Source organism: Myotis brandtii, unplaced genomic scaffold (assembly GCF_000412655.1).
Source record: "Myotis brandtii unplaced genomic scaffold, ASM41265v1 scaffold68, whole genome shotgun sequence".
NCBI lineage: Eukaryota > Metazoa > Chordata > Mammalia > Chiroptera > Vespertilionidae > Myotis > Myotis brandtii.
This window is the reverse complement of record NW_005370657.1, coordinates 363,220-377,197: the sequence shown is the minus strand read 5'-3', so window position 1 is coordinate 377,197 and position 13,978 is coordinate 363,220. Positions and strand designations below refer to the sequence as shown.

Sequence of the window (13,978 nt, the reverse complement as noted above, 5' to 3'; positions counted from 1 at the left end):
AGACACTTCCCTGGGCCGTGGGAATGACATGGGTTCAGAGGTGGGAGAGGCAGGACCTTGTGAGCGCCCATCAGGGAGGGAGCCGCCTGTACGCCATGCTGGGACACTTCCAGAGCGCCTGCCCTCGTGCCCTGCTCACCCCCAGGTGCCCTGGGACCTGGCGGAGCCTCATCCAGCCTCCGGATCCTCCCCGTCCCCTGTCACATGGGCCAGCCTCCAGCCTCCCCCTCCCCTTCCCCTGAGCCCTGGTCTGTGCCACGTCCTGAGGAAGACTCTGGAGGAGCACATGGCCTGATGGGGAAACAGAGTCAGTCCCCCCCCCACTCGGAGACACAGTGAGCGAGGGCCCAGCCCTCCGGGGATTCTTTGGGTGTGAACTACAATCCCCTCAAGGTGTCCCTTCCTGTCTGCTTCCTCCAGGAAGCCCTTCTCGATGACCCCAGCAGGACCGTTCACTTCTCTTTGTCCCAGTGTCTCTGAGCATCCCTGCCTAGCAAACATCCATTCCATGGGTTGGGCTCCCGTGGGTGTGTGTCTGTCCTGTTCTTCCCCCCCATCCACGGCCAGCTCCCCCTGGGAGGGGCTGCAGTGCTCAGGGCACCTGCTGCGGAGGCAGAAAGACCCAGGTCCGGCCTGTGGAATTTCCTCCTGGGACCTCGGGCAAAATGAGGTCACCTCTGGTAGGACCCCCGTCACCGGGGACTGCGGTCATGCTGGCTTTGTCCCGCGGCCCCCTAGGCCTGGCCCTCCCTGCCTCGTGCTCACCCTGTAACTTAGGACGGACCTCGGGCAAAATGAGGTCACCTCTGGTAGGACCCCGTCACCGGGGACTGCGGTCATGCCGGCTTCGTCCCGCGGCCCCCTAGGCCTGGCCCTCCCTGCTCGTGCTCACCCTGTAACTTAGGCCAAGCTGTGTAACCTTAACTTCGGTCCCTCATTTGTTCAACAGGGATCAGAACAACCCAGCTCGGGGTGTGAAGGTTCTGAGAGGACACGGCGCTGGGCGCAGGCTTGAGGTCCTCGAGGCCAGCCCCTCCCGGATCACCACCAGCCCGCAGCTTCGTGCTTTGTGGTCCCGTCCGTGGGATTTGGATGTGAAGGTGAGAAGAGCCCCTTCCTCCCCCACCACAAAGAAAGGAGAGTCATGGGGCCGCTGCCCAGGCATCTGGCTGCTCCCCTCGCAGACCCACCCAACGACCACTGGCGCCCAGACCAGCTTTCAGATGGGAAAACAGGCCAGAGAGGCCAGGACCCTGCTCGGGGCTCCGCAGCGTGGTCCAGGGAGGGCTGGCCAGGACCCAGGTCTCCTCACTCTGACGGATTCTCTAACATTTTCTTTTGGGATCAAGTGTGCGTGTCCAGTGCTGCAGTCCCAGGGCTGTCGGCCCCTCAGAGGCCTGGTCGGCCTCGTCGTCGTCCGTTCACTCTGTCCCTGACTCATGTTTGCTAGGCAGCGGCTCTGTTCTGGGAACCGTGACGGCCTCTCTGGCGGCCTGGTGATGAGTCACAGAACCGCCGCGGCCTAAGCATGGAACAGACAGCCCTGCAGCGGCAGCGGAGCCGCGGCCTCCGGGAGGCCCTTCTGGCTTCCGCCTCCACTCTCCCTCGCACACGGCTCGCATCCTCGTGGCTCCCAATGGCTGCTCTGCCCCGAGGCGTCGTGACAGCGTTCCAGGGAGGGAGACGGGTGTGAAGATTGGGGGGAAGTGAAGGGCGATGTCCTCTCTTTATCCAGGGAAACAGCTGATTTCCTAGACATTCATTCCCAGCAGGAGACCCCTCATTCCATCTCACCGGCCAAAAGGGGGTCCAGCGCCCCGCTAGCTGCAAAGGAGTCTGGGAGGTGCCTGTTTTTATCTGAGCCTATTTGCCCATTTGAACAAAACCGAGGTTCTCTTAGGAAGGACGACAGGGTGACATGGACACCCAGGTGGTCTCTGTCCTCGAGGGGCTGCATTGGGGGGCCACAGAGACGCGGGCCTTTTCCTTGTAGAACGGAGCAGGAAGCAGCTGGCATGCGCCCTGGAGGGACCCCAGCCCTCGCGTGCCTCCTTGGAGGCGGCGTCCTGTGCCCGGCGCGGTGCCTGGCGCACAGTAGAGGCTCCATCGATATTTGTTGGGACAAAGGGGGGGCGTTTCTAGGGAGCAGCGTTTCCGGGGTCTGTGCCATGAGCCGGGCTGGCTGCTGCGGTGGTTCACGTGGGGTTCTCTGGGCGCTCAGTCCGGGCCTTTACGAAATGCCTCTTCTGTGGATGCGATGGTGTGGGGGGTGCAGGCGGGACGGCCAAGCCCAGGCCCTCCCTCCGGGAGCAGGCTGCCGGCCCCTTCCTCGGGGGGGCGCTTCAGTGGTGCAGGGACCGCGGTCCCTACATGGAGGCCTCTGCCCCACCTTCGCGTCAGAAGCCAGAGGGGCTGGCAGCTGCCCCTTTTGCTGAGAACGATGCCAACTCCCAGGTGCCAGGAGCTTCCCACACATCACCTCACAGAGACGCACAGCCCACCCGAGGGGGCGGTGCCAATATGGCCCCGTCGTACAGGCGGGCACCGTCCCGTCGCTTCCCAGGTCCCCGAGCTGTAAGTGGCAGGTCTGGGTTTGAATCCAGGTCAGCCGGCCCCCCTGCCCCAGGTGCCGGCACCACCTCTCCTTTATCCGGAGGGAGTGGTCCCTGGGTCCTGGGCTATGCTGTGTGGGGTAGGATGGTGGTGGTGGGGAATTCCGGGGGTGGAAAGGCAGGGGGTCAGGCAGGCGGGAGGCAGGGGGGTGCAGGAAGGGGTGCCAGGCTGCTGGGGGCCACGCTCCTGCAACCACGCCCCATGGAGGGCTCAGGCCCCAGGCAGGGACAGACGCACCTGGTGGCACCTCCCTGAGCCTGGCACCCCGGCTCCCCTGTCCTTGGAGCTGACAGCCGCCCGGCTCGGCTGGTGCTGGCCAGAGGCGGCGTTCCTCCTTCCTCCTTCCTTCCTTCCCTGAGAGGAGACGCAGTGATCTTGGCTGTGGAGCCACGTCGCTCCATGGGAAAAACTTGTTTTCGTCGGTGAACTCTGGCGCATGACTCAGAAGGCACCCAGGGAGCAGCCTCGGGTGTCAAGGGGCTGCTCTGCTAACGAGCCAGTGTTTATGAAGTGCATCGGAGACGACGCATTCCGCGCGAGGCTGCGGGCGTGCGCTGCTATTTGGGGGAGAGGACGGAGGCTGGGGAGCCGGGAAGGGCACACTCTTGCCGAGAACCAGCTCCGAGCCCCTTGGCTGTGCAGCCAGGCTGGCTTCGCTCGCTCGGCGTTGCTGATGCCGGCGCCTGTCTGGGCAGAAGCGCCAGCTGCCCCTTTGTTCAGCGCAAAGCACATCTGAACCCGACACGCAGCTTTGATTTTGTTTTCCTGGTCGCGGGGGGCGGGGAGGACGGGGCCTGGGTGGTCCCTGCCCTGGGGACGCAGATCTAGGCTAGGACAGTGAACTAAGACATCAAAGCAGCCCCTGCCCCTGCCTCGCACACAGTCAGCAAGCGGCTCACTCATTCCTTCCTTCCATCATTCGTTCAGCAAGCATGTCTGGCTGTGCCAGGCACTGGCTGGGAACAGGGAGCGAAGGAGGCAGTTCCTGGAGGGGAATGACATCGAACAGATGACGGTGTCCGCTACCCTGCAACCCTGAGAGTGACAGGCAGAGGGGGAGGACGCTGGGCGGATGTCATGGGCCCAGGAGCGAGCCCTGTCCCGGCCCATGTCCCGTGGTACCAGGAAGGCTTTCCCGGGAGGGGCGGCTGGGAGAAAGGGTGGGATTTCCCGTTCCCGAGCCAAGAGGGAGAGAGCACGTCAGGCAGGGGAGCAGCGTTAATTAACACATTAATTAGCTAATCCAACACACCGTGAGTGAGTGTCTACTATGCGCCTCGCACTGGGGATAGAGGCGAGTAACGGGAGCGAGGATCCCGACCCTCGCCCGGGAAGCTCACGTTCTGTCTAATAAGCAAATGAAGAAACACATGTGAAGTATCAGAGAGCAAGAGGAACATGGTGAAACGAGCAGGGCCAGTGCTAGAGGCGCCTGGGCGGCTCCCTCAGGTTGGCCTCTTGGAGGAGGTGGCAGTTGAGCTAAGACCTGAGGGTGGGCGGAGCCATGCCAGTGCTAGAGGCGCCTGGGCGGCTCCCTCAGGTTGTGCGGTGGGCACGGAGGGCCTCTTGGAGGAGGTGGCAGTTGAGCTGAGACCTGAGGGTGGGCGGAGCCAGCCACCTGTAGATGTGGGCAGTGCAAAGGCCCTGGGGCAGCGATGAGCTCCGCTTGGTCCAAGAGCCCAGGGAGGCCAGTGCAGCGGCTGGAGCGCAGTGAGCCCCAAGGCGGGCAGTCAGATGTGAGCTCAGCAGCAGCCGCTCATGTGTCATCACATCGTGTTCATTGCAGAGAAAGGAGCGCTACTGCAGCGGCTGCGCAGACGGGGGTTTTGACTTAGACAACAGTGAGGCTGGGTGAGTAGTCACAAGTCCATACAGTAGCTTATAAGTGACACGTGCACCCTGGCTGTTTCTATCTTGCTTTTCACTGTTGTCAGAGAGAGAGAGAGAGAGAGAGAGAGGCAGGCCCTGACTGGGGATTGAGCCCACACCCTGGCGTATTGGGACGATGCTCTAAGTAACCGAGCTACCGGCCTAGGCTGACTCCTCTTCATTCAGAACAGGAGCTGCTCCCCACGGACTTGTGCTCCATCTCCGTGGCTGGCCTGGGCTCCGTGGCCACCTCAGACTACAAGGAAGGCTGGGAAAGTCGAGCTTTAAAACTTGGCTTGTGTCTGCAGTAGAGGAGGGAAAGGCAGAAGGGACTGGGATGCCTTTGGGATGCCTTTGGGGATGCCAATCCATAGCTTTGGCCAAAGGCCTGCCAAGGCCCCCAGGCGGAGGAGGGAAAGGCAGAAGGGACTGGGATGCCTTTGGGGATGCCAACCCATAGCTTTGGCCAAAGGCCTGCCAAGGCCCCGAGGTGGGAGGTTTGGTGAATTCTGGGCAGAAGGTCAAGGGGTGGCCGGGAAAGGCTGAGGGGCGTGGACCCATCTGAGTCTCCAGGGAGCCAGGGACGGTGTCTCCGTGGCCAGCTGTGTGCTGAGTGCTACTGTTTGAGCTGAGCCCCGTGATGCTCTCCGAGGGGACGCACGTTCTCCGTGGGCGCCGGCTGGGGAGCCCCCGGGGCTCCGATTAAACTCTAACTCCTCAGAGACCGGCTTTGGCTCAGAAAATCGTCACCATCACCTTCCCTCTATCCCAGCTGTGGGCAAACTACGGCCCGCGGGTCGGATCTGGCCCGTTTGAAATGAATAAAACTAAAAAAAAAAAAAAACCGTACCCTTTTATGTAATGATGTTTACTTTGAATTTATATTAGTTCACACAAACACTCCATCCATGCTTTTGTTCCGGCCCTCCGGTCCAGTTTAAGAACCCATTGTGGCCCTCGAGTCAAAAAGTTTGCCCACCCCTGCTCTAGCCCCTGCCATTAGACTGCAGGCTGCCCTGCTTGGGACCCGCCTACCTCTCTCCTTCGCGTCCCCCGCTCCCTGCAGCTGTGCCCGTGGGTGCTCAGTGGTGGCCGGTGGCCGGTGGCCTGGTTGACTCCTGCTGGCCCACAGCCTTGCACTGGGCCCAGGAAGGAAAGTGCTCACACTGGCCCTCCTGCTGTAGGCGCCGGGCTCAGAGCCATCACCTCGGTTTCTCTGCTGAAACTACTCCGCGTGGTGGGTGTCCTTCCATTGATGGGGAAACAGGCTCAGAAGGTGAGAGCCTGACGGGAGGGGCTGGCTCCGCCACATCGAGGGAGGACACCATTGGGTGCCGTTGCCCCTGGAGCTCTTCCTCACACCCCGTGTGCGAGGCTCAGTGAGGGTGTGTGTGTGTGTGTGTGTGTGTGTGTGTAGGTGTGTGCGTGTGTGTGTGTGTGTGTGTGTGTGAGTGTGTGTGGCGGAGAGGCCTCTAGAAGATACACAGGCCCAGGCCCTGTCCTTGGGGGGTTTACCATGGAGGGCTGCCTCCTTGGACCCGCTTCTCCTGACTTGCGGGGTGACTTCGGGCCAGGCCCCTCTCTCCCTGGGCTAATTTCTCGGAGAGAATGAGGGAGTTGGCAGGATGGCTCCGGATTTCCCCATCACACCCATCACATTCACCCTTTGAATTTCAAAGATTCCAGCCGGTTGTCTGCCCTCTGTGTGTGTCTGTCTGTGGCTCAGAAAACCGTCACCATCACCTTCCCTCTCGCTGCTGCTATGAGACTGCAGGCTGCCCGCTTTGGACCCGGCACAAGTAATTAAGCATGTGCGCGGTTCAAGGTCCCAGGCCTGTCTCCCTGCCCGGACTGTGTGCCAGCAAAGACGGGGACCCTGTCTGTCTCGTCTCTGTCCTCCCAGCGATTAGTTCAGGGCCGGGCACAGAGTAGGTGCTCAGCAAATAGAGTCGCTGTTGTGATGATGGTGGTGATGGTGATGATGATGAAGGAGAATGAGCTGGAGAGACATCTGCTGGAGCCAGGGCCGGGCACAGAGTAGGTGCTCAGCAAATAGAGTAGCTGTCGTGATGATGGTGGTGATGGTGATGGTGATGATGATGAGGGAGAATGAGCTGGAGAGACAGCTGCTGGAGTGAAAGGAGCCCGAGCCGGGCAGCAGGCAGCCAGCGCCCTCAGCCCTCCCCACTAGCTGGCTGCGGAGGCTCCCGATTTCCCCTAGAGAAGCCCAGACTCCCTAGTCTTCAGGCCGTACCCCTGTGAGGAGAACTACAATCCCCAGAAGGCCGCGAGGGGCGGTTCCGTGGAGTGTAGCATGATGGGAGTTGTAGTTTAGGTAACTGCCCCCCTGCTGCAGCCGGGTGTGTGCAGAGCAGCTGGGCAGCTTGTTGCCCGCCGGGCTTGCGGTTGGGGGGTGGAGGGTGGGATCCCTGGACAGCCCCTTAGCGTTCTCCTGGGAGCCCCTTAAGGGTGACCCCCCCCCCACCCTCCTCACAAACGTCAGCCCCCTGGGCGTCTGATCCTGCTTTAAAACCCGAGATCTCACTGAAACCCTTCCCGCTTCCGCTAAGTGATTGTCAACGGTGTGTCTGGCCCTTTGGGGCTTTGGGGTACAGCAGTGACAGTCAGGGAGGGCGTGAGACATGCATCCATTAATAGCACATCAGATGACCCCCACCGAGTCCAGGGGGGGCGGCACAGGGGTCTGAATGAGGTCCCGGACCATGACATGCAGACGGGGCCTGGGATGGCCAGGTCAGGAGCAAGGGAAGGGGTCCCCTGCGGAGGAACAGCACAAGGGAGGGCTCTGGGGCCAGAGGGGAGTTGGGGCTTTTGGAGAAGCCCAAGGGGGGAGGCTGGAGGGCAGAGAGCAAGCGGGGAGGGGGCATGTGAGAGAGCTGGTGAGCCCAGTCCCAGCATCTGAATGACCTGGGACCACAGTCCATTGGGTCTGGAATGAATGGGTGATGGTTTCTCAGGCAGGATGGTTGGCCCGAGCTTGACCAGGGGTCAGTGGCAGAGCCCAGGGACCCTCTTTCCAGGTCCTGGCTGCTCCCTGGGGGCAGGGGCTGTCCCCGGAGTCAGGCAGGAAGTGGGGGTGGGGGAAGGCACAGGACCCTGGCTACTGGGAGGGAAACTGAGATGCAGCAAATGTCTTCCCAATGAGCTTCTGTGTGAGATCCCAGAGCAGCCCTTTCCCCCTCAGACTCTTCAACTGTCAGGGACCAGCCCTGGAAAGTGGGGGAGGGTCATTTTCACACCCTCCCCCACCCAGATGTGGCAGAAACAGGAAGGACTCAGCCAGATGTTGGGGGTCCTCAGGCCCAGGAGGTTGCCTGTGGGCGGGAGCGGCCGATTGTTTGGAGCTCTGCTGGTGAAAACGAGCCCTGGTAGCGTCACGGCTCTGGCGTTCCCCCCTCTGGCCCTGAAGCCCGCAGACCCAGGGGACATGCTCCCGGACTCCGGTCACGTCTGAAGGGAGAGGCGGAGGCCCGGGCCTCAGTGCTGAGGGCACCTGGGCTCTGCTTCCATGGGGACCTTGACAGGTTGCTCTCGGCCTGTTCTCCATCCCCTCTGCCCGGACCTGGACGCCCTCCCTGGCACCGCGGGCCGCTGGCCTTCTGGGCAGAGAGCCCATCGGGAATGAATCCTCGGAGCCCCATCGGAGCGGCGGGTCTGTGCTCTGTGTGAGGACGGCATCTCCTGTGGCCTCGTCCCCAGACCAGAGGCCTGGCTGGCTGTGGTGTGTCTCTGATTAATAAAAAATAGGAAGCCAATCATTTACCCCTTCAAAAGTGCAAGCCAGAGGGCAGGAGAAATGTCTCTCATGGCGTGGGGGCCTCGTCTCTGAGGAGAGACTGGGACACATGGCAAGTGTTGGTCTTTGACCGCCCCCCCCCCCCACACTTCTGGTGGGAACTGCACGTTTGTGCTGAAACGGAGGGGGCCTGAATAGCTCAGGTAAACGCGGTGTGGTGTGCGGGACCACGGGGAGGGGGGACCCGGGGGCCTGCCCCGCAGAGGCCCTTCCCCAGTGGGGCTCCCAGGCTCCTGCAGAACGGCAATGTCTCCACCCGAATGCTCACCCCTTTGGTGGGATTTGGGGCTGATACCATGGAAACCAGATGGCTTCCCCAGTGCCTGCTGTCTGGCTGCATCGGGATCTCCCGGGCTGGTGAAGGTAGACCTGGCCCCTCCAGCTCCGAGGTCCCCTGCAGCGGGGCCCAGGGGGGGCCAGGGACGCAGGTTTGGAGCAGCTCCTGAGGCCGCGGTGCGGGCGGCTGAATGTGGAGACCACGCCTAGAGCGGAAGGCAGCAGCGAAGTGTCGGGGACACAGCTCAGGACCTGCCAGGCCCGCTCGGCTCTCACTGCACGACGCTGGGCCGGGGGCGTCTCTTCTCTGATCCCCGGCTCCTTGTCTGTAAAGCGGTTGCAAAGCCAGCTGCCTCCCAGGGTTGCGCGGGGTGTGCATACGTTCGATTGAGGCCATTATTGTTTTTGTTACTATCATCATTATTGGGAGGGAGGAAGAGGAGGTGCTGCTTTTGACTGATTTTTAGAGAGAGGAAGGAAGAGAGAGAGAAACATCGATTGGGTGCCTCCTGCACATGCCCTGACCGGGGATGGGACTTGCAACCCAGGTCCATGCCCTTGACCGGGAATCGAACCCCCACCTTCTGGTATATGGGATGACGCTCCAACCAATTGAGCCATCTGGGTCAGGTGCTTTGGAATTTATCACTAAATGACTCCGTGCCCCTCAAGTGCACACTGTGGGATGCGGTGCCCTCCCCTCGTGCTGGAGGGAGACCTCCCTCCAGAATCAGGGCAGTCGGAGCTGGAGGGGCCAGGCGTCCTCATGGGAGTCGGGTGTGGCTGGAACAGCTGCCCAGTGGGGGTGGGCGGGACAGGTCACCCCCTAATGGCCTCCGAGAGGATGGTATAAGAAGCCCCAGGGTGGCATCTCCTCCTGGGACAGTCCCCCATGCCTACCCCCCAGGCGCGGGGAGGGGGCGGGTCCTAGGCGAGGGGTGTCAGGGGACCATCTGGCTGCACACACTCTGGTTTGGAAGGGATGGCCACCATGATGATCTTCTTAGAGAAATTTTAAAGCCACCGGATATGTGTCCACTCATGGCCACGGCAGCTCCACTCGCAATAGTCAACGTGTGGGAGCAGCCAGGTGTCCGTCGACGGGTGATGGGTGAGCAATGTAGTCTACCCACGCAACGGAATATGGCGCAAGCAGTGAAGAGGAGGGACATGCTGACACGTTACCACAGGGATGGACCCCGAGGACATGACACTCAGTGAAATAAGCCAGACACGGAAGGATAAATGCTGGAAGGTTCCAACCATGTGGTCAGATCCACAGCGACAGAAAGGAGGATGCGGGGTGCCAGGGCTGGGGAGGGAGAATGGGGGTGAGTGTTTCATGGGGACAGAGTTTCAGTTTTGCAAGATGAAGCGCGGTGGCGGGCGTGGCGACGGCTGTTCGGCGGCGGTGGCGGTGCCCTTACTGCGCGGAGCTCACACCTGGACGCGGCTGGAGGGTCGATTCTGCGGTGTGCGTTTTACCAAAAAAAAACCTTTGAGTTTTTCTATTATGGGAGTTATTTAGTTTTAACGTCTCACGATGGAAATGTTCAAGCACTTAGCAAAAACGGAGAGAATGGTATAACGATCCCCGTGCGTCCATCACCCCGCAGGACCAGTGGTCACTCATGACCGTCTCCTTTCACCGCTGTCTCCGCCCCTCCCCTCCCTGCCGACTGGGAAGCGGAGACCAGGCATCATATTGTCTCACCCGGAAGCCGTCAGCCTGCAGAGCTGGAAATGGTGGGTCTTTCAAGACGTAACAGCAAGTCATGACACCTACAGACCCAAGTCACCCATTCCTGTCTCAGCGTGTGATATATACATACGTGTATTTCACACATTTACATACTGAAAACGCATAGGTGGTGTCACCGGATTTCCAGTGGTCTCAGTTTATAAGTACATCGCATAAACATAACATATAGCTCTGGTAATATAAATAGAACATACAGCTCTGATACATAGCTCTATTATGGTTTTATTTAATGTAATTAGTGCATTCATGTGCTCGATGTTTAATATGTAATTATGTTTGTGTATTTAACATGATTCCTATCATATAAAATATACACAATACACGCCCACATGTGATCATTTCCATTGGAGTCAGGATCTGAGTGGGGCCACGCGCCGAAGCTGAGGTGTTGGAAATCTCCTCTTCAGTAGCCCCCGCCCGTGCTGCTTTCCCTGCCCCGTGTCTGCGTTGGTCCGGGAGAGCCTCGCTCGGTCCGGGTTTCGCCCACTGCCCCACGGGCTCCTGGCTGCTCTCCGCTCCCTGTGCTTCCTGTAAGTCGGCCTCGGGTCTGGGGCCGGTCGGGGTTCGGGTTCCTGTTTGGGGAAGAGGCCTTCTCGCCGTGCGTTTCCCTCCGGCGTTCTCCTGCTGGGCGGCCAGCAGCTGGCTGCCCGGGATTCTCTGGACTCGGGGATTCGAGGGCTGTGAGGAGCAGACAGCCCGTGTGTCCCTCCTTCCTCATCTGTCAGCGGCACCTCCTCTCTGCTTGGGCACCAGGCGGTCCAGGGTCCGGGGCAGGTAGGACAGTGGTCCACCCTGTCCCTGTACCCACCACCTTCCCGCTCACCTTTTCCTTGACCCGGGAGGAAGCTGAGGTTCTGCGGCAACGTGCAGCCTGGATTCTGGGTCACAAAGCAGAGGGTTGGAAGGGCTCCACTGGGCAAGGGCTAGAAGCTCCCTACTTCCCACTGGTCACTTCTGCAGCGCAAGAGGTGAAAGGGCAGCCTTCACAATGGGACTGACCTTGGGCCGCAGCCTTGACCCTCCCCTTGACCCCGTAGCCCCGGCGATCACTGAGGGGCGTGTTGCTCTCTTAGTCTCAGTGTGTGGACGGGGTTGGCACAGGTCCCAGCAAGCAGTGGGCCTACCTCTCTCCCTACCTCTGGCCGCTCAGGGCGGCCATCCCTGCTGGCTCTCGCCTTGGCCTCTCCGCAGCCTCACCATGTGGGCCCGACCTCCCCCGTCCATGGCCAGTCCCTGTGGAGGTCACTGGAGCCCTCCTGGTTCTCACCCTGAGTGCTGAGCTCCAGCCCTTTGCTGATGTTCTTCATAGGCCCTTGCGTAGGTTCTAGCATTTCATTCAGCAACGGATTTTTTTTTTCTTGAAAGTTTCTTTTTAAACACAATTTAACGGTTTCATTGCGTATAATTGATATGCAATAAAGTGAGCCTATTTAAAGTGTACACTTTAACAATGAACTGATAATTAATTGAGCACCTATTATGTATCAGGTACTTGCTTGACAACCTGTGGAGGCAGAGCAGTTTTTTTTAAAAAACAATATATTTTTGTTGATTTCAGAGAGGAAGGGAGAGGGAGAGAGAGAGAGAGAAACATCAATGATGAGAGGGAATCATTGATCGGCTGCCTCCTGCACACCCCCTACTGGGGATTGGAGCCTGCAATCTGGGCATGTGCCCTTGACTGGAATCGAACCTGGGACCCTTTGGTCCTCAGGCCGACGCTCTATCCACTGAGCCGAACCGACCAGGGCAGGGCAGAGCACTTTTGACGTCAGACAGCCTGGGTCCGAATCCCCGCTGGAATCACATTGGCCAGCAGGGGACCGTGGGCCGCTTCCGTGCCTGTGCGAGGCTCTGATTCTCACCTGTGACACCCCTAGGGGGTCGAGGGGGCCTTACTCTCACGTTTTAGTTCCCTCCTGTGGTGGGATTACAGATGCACCCCTGCTCTTTGCCGGGGGACTTTGCAGGGACTTTGCAGGGCCTCCCACCTCAGTGAGGAGAGGGCGCTCCCAGCCCACGGAGTGTGGGCTTGGCCAGTGACCCGCTTTGGCCAGTCTGATCTGAACGGATTTGATCAAAGCCTCGGTTGCCGTTTGGTTGGGCTTTTGACTTGGCTGCTTGAGCCCCTGGCACGTGCTCCTGAACAAACATGTCCCAGGAGCCCATGGTCCCAGCAGGAGACGCCTGTGGAGCTCACCTGGGTCGTCACTGTGGCTTCAAGCTACATTGAGGCGACCCACAGAATGCAGGAGGAGCACCCCAGTTGACCTGCAAGAGAGGAAGAGAGAGGTGGCAATTCGCTTGATTGGCGAGGTTGTTTGTTAGCAAGCAGTACTGTGGCAGAAGCAGACCAGCCCATGTAAACGATAATAGTACCCGCGACACAGGATTGTCGTGCCCATTAACTGCGATGATACATTTTAAAAATATATTCTGTATATGAAAATGCTTACGTTAGAGTCCGGCATGTAGTAAGTAATTCCACGAATGAGTAGATATTATTATTAACTGGAGCTTTTCTCGTGTAAAAATAAGCATGTTTCTCGATGTGTCACACGTGATCTTGGAGAAGATGACGGTGTGACATCTGCTCCCTCTGGACCTCAGTGTCTCCCTCGGTCAGACGTGGAGCTGGGACCACTGAGCTCCGGGGTCCTCGCGGCTCGGGCCTCCCCGCATCGCATGGAGCCTGAGCATGGGGGCCCGGCCGGGCTCCCGCGCACGCTCCCGCCTCTCCACGCCGCGCTGCTATTTAAAGTGGCGGCGGTTTGGCTCACTCCCTTTTTAAAAACCTTCCCGCACTCAGCCGAGTTCCACAGGGCCAGCTGTCACCACTAAAAATGTCTGCCGTGTGACAACCACCAGGAGGAGGCGGGAGGAGGCAGGAGGCCCCGGATGGGACCGCAGAGTGGCTGGATTTAAAAAAACACACGAAAAACAAAAACCAGCCCTGCAAGGAAGGCACAAAGGCTGGGAGGGGTCGCTTTCCCGCTTTCCCCACCCTCGTGCGCAGGCTCCTGTGGGCAGCAGGCACCCTCCCTGCGGTGCAGTCCCTGCTGCTCTCCAGCCCCCCCCCTCGCCCCTGCAGGGCTCCCAGCACCCCACCCTCATCCCACTCACCGGAGGGAGGCCCGCCCCAGGCTGTCACCCCAGTGAGGGGCTGACACAGGGCTTCCTGGGAGAAGGAGAACGTCGGATGAGCCCCCTCCCCCTTAGTCAAACCTGTGAGACACTGTTTAAGGGATTTAATGTTCACAATAAACTTGAATAGGAGCCTGTTCTCCCCACTTTACAGATCGGGAAACTGAGGCTCCGGGGTGGCGCACCTGGCCCAAGGCAGTTCGCTGTGGGGACGGGGCACGGACAGGCTGGCGGACTCCTGGCTTGGGACGCGCTTGCAGTGCCATCTTGAGCAGGCCGTCCTCTGGCCTCACCCTCCCCAGCTGTGCAATGGGCAGTAGCACACCTGCTTCCCAAAGACGCTGTGAGGATGAAATAGGTCAAGGTGATTGGGGCATAGAACGCGCTGGGAGGTCGGAGCTGGGACAGGGCCCAGGGCAGTCAGATTCCAGAGGCTGAGTTCTTTCCATCTGTGTTTGTGGCCTCTCAGGGCTGCTGGAGGTGGGGTGGTGGGAGGG

General features: G+C 60.0%; 1 protein-coding gene and 1 long non-coding RNA gene across 2 annotated transcripts in view; both read right to left on the bottom strand.

The window, feature by feature from the left end:
- ZDHHC12 (zinc finger, DHHC-type containing 12) overlaps positions 1–13,978 on the bottom strand; it is a 590,635-nt gene that overhangs the window by 390,758 nt on the left and 185,899 nt on the right. The gene's annotated exons all lie outside the window — the stretch shown is intronic.
- Positions 10,552–13,186, bottom strand: LOC102243334. The gene is made up of 3 exons (XR_314455.2): positions 12,794–13,186; positions 12,538–12,608; positions 10,552–11,215 (listed from the first exon to the last, which is right to left on the bottom strand). It is a non-coding gene; the product is annotated as an uncharacterized LOC102243334 (long non-coding RNA).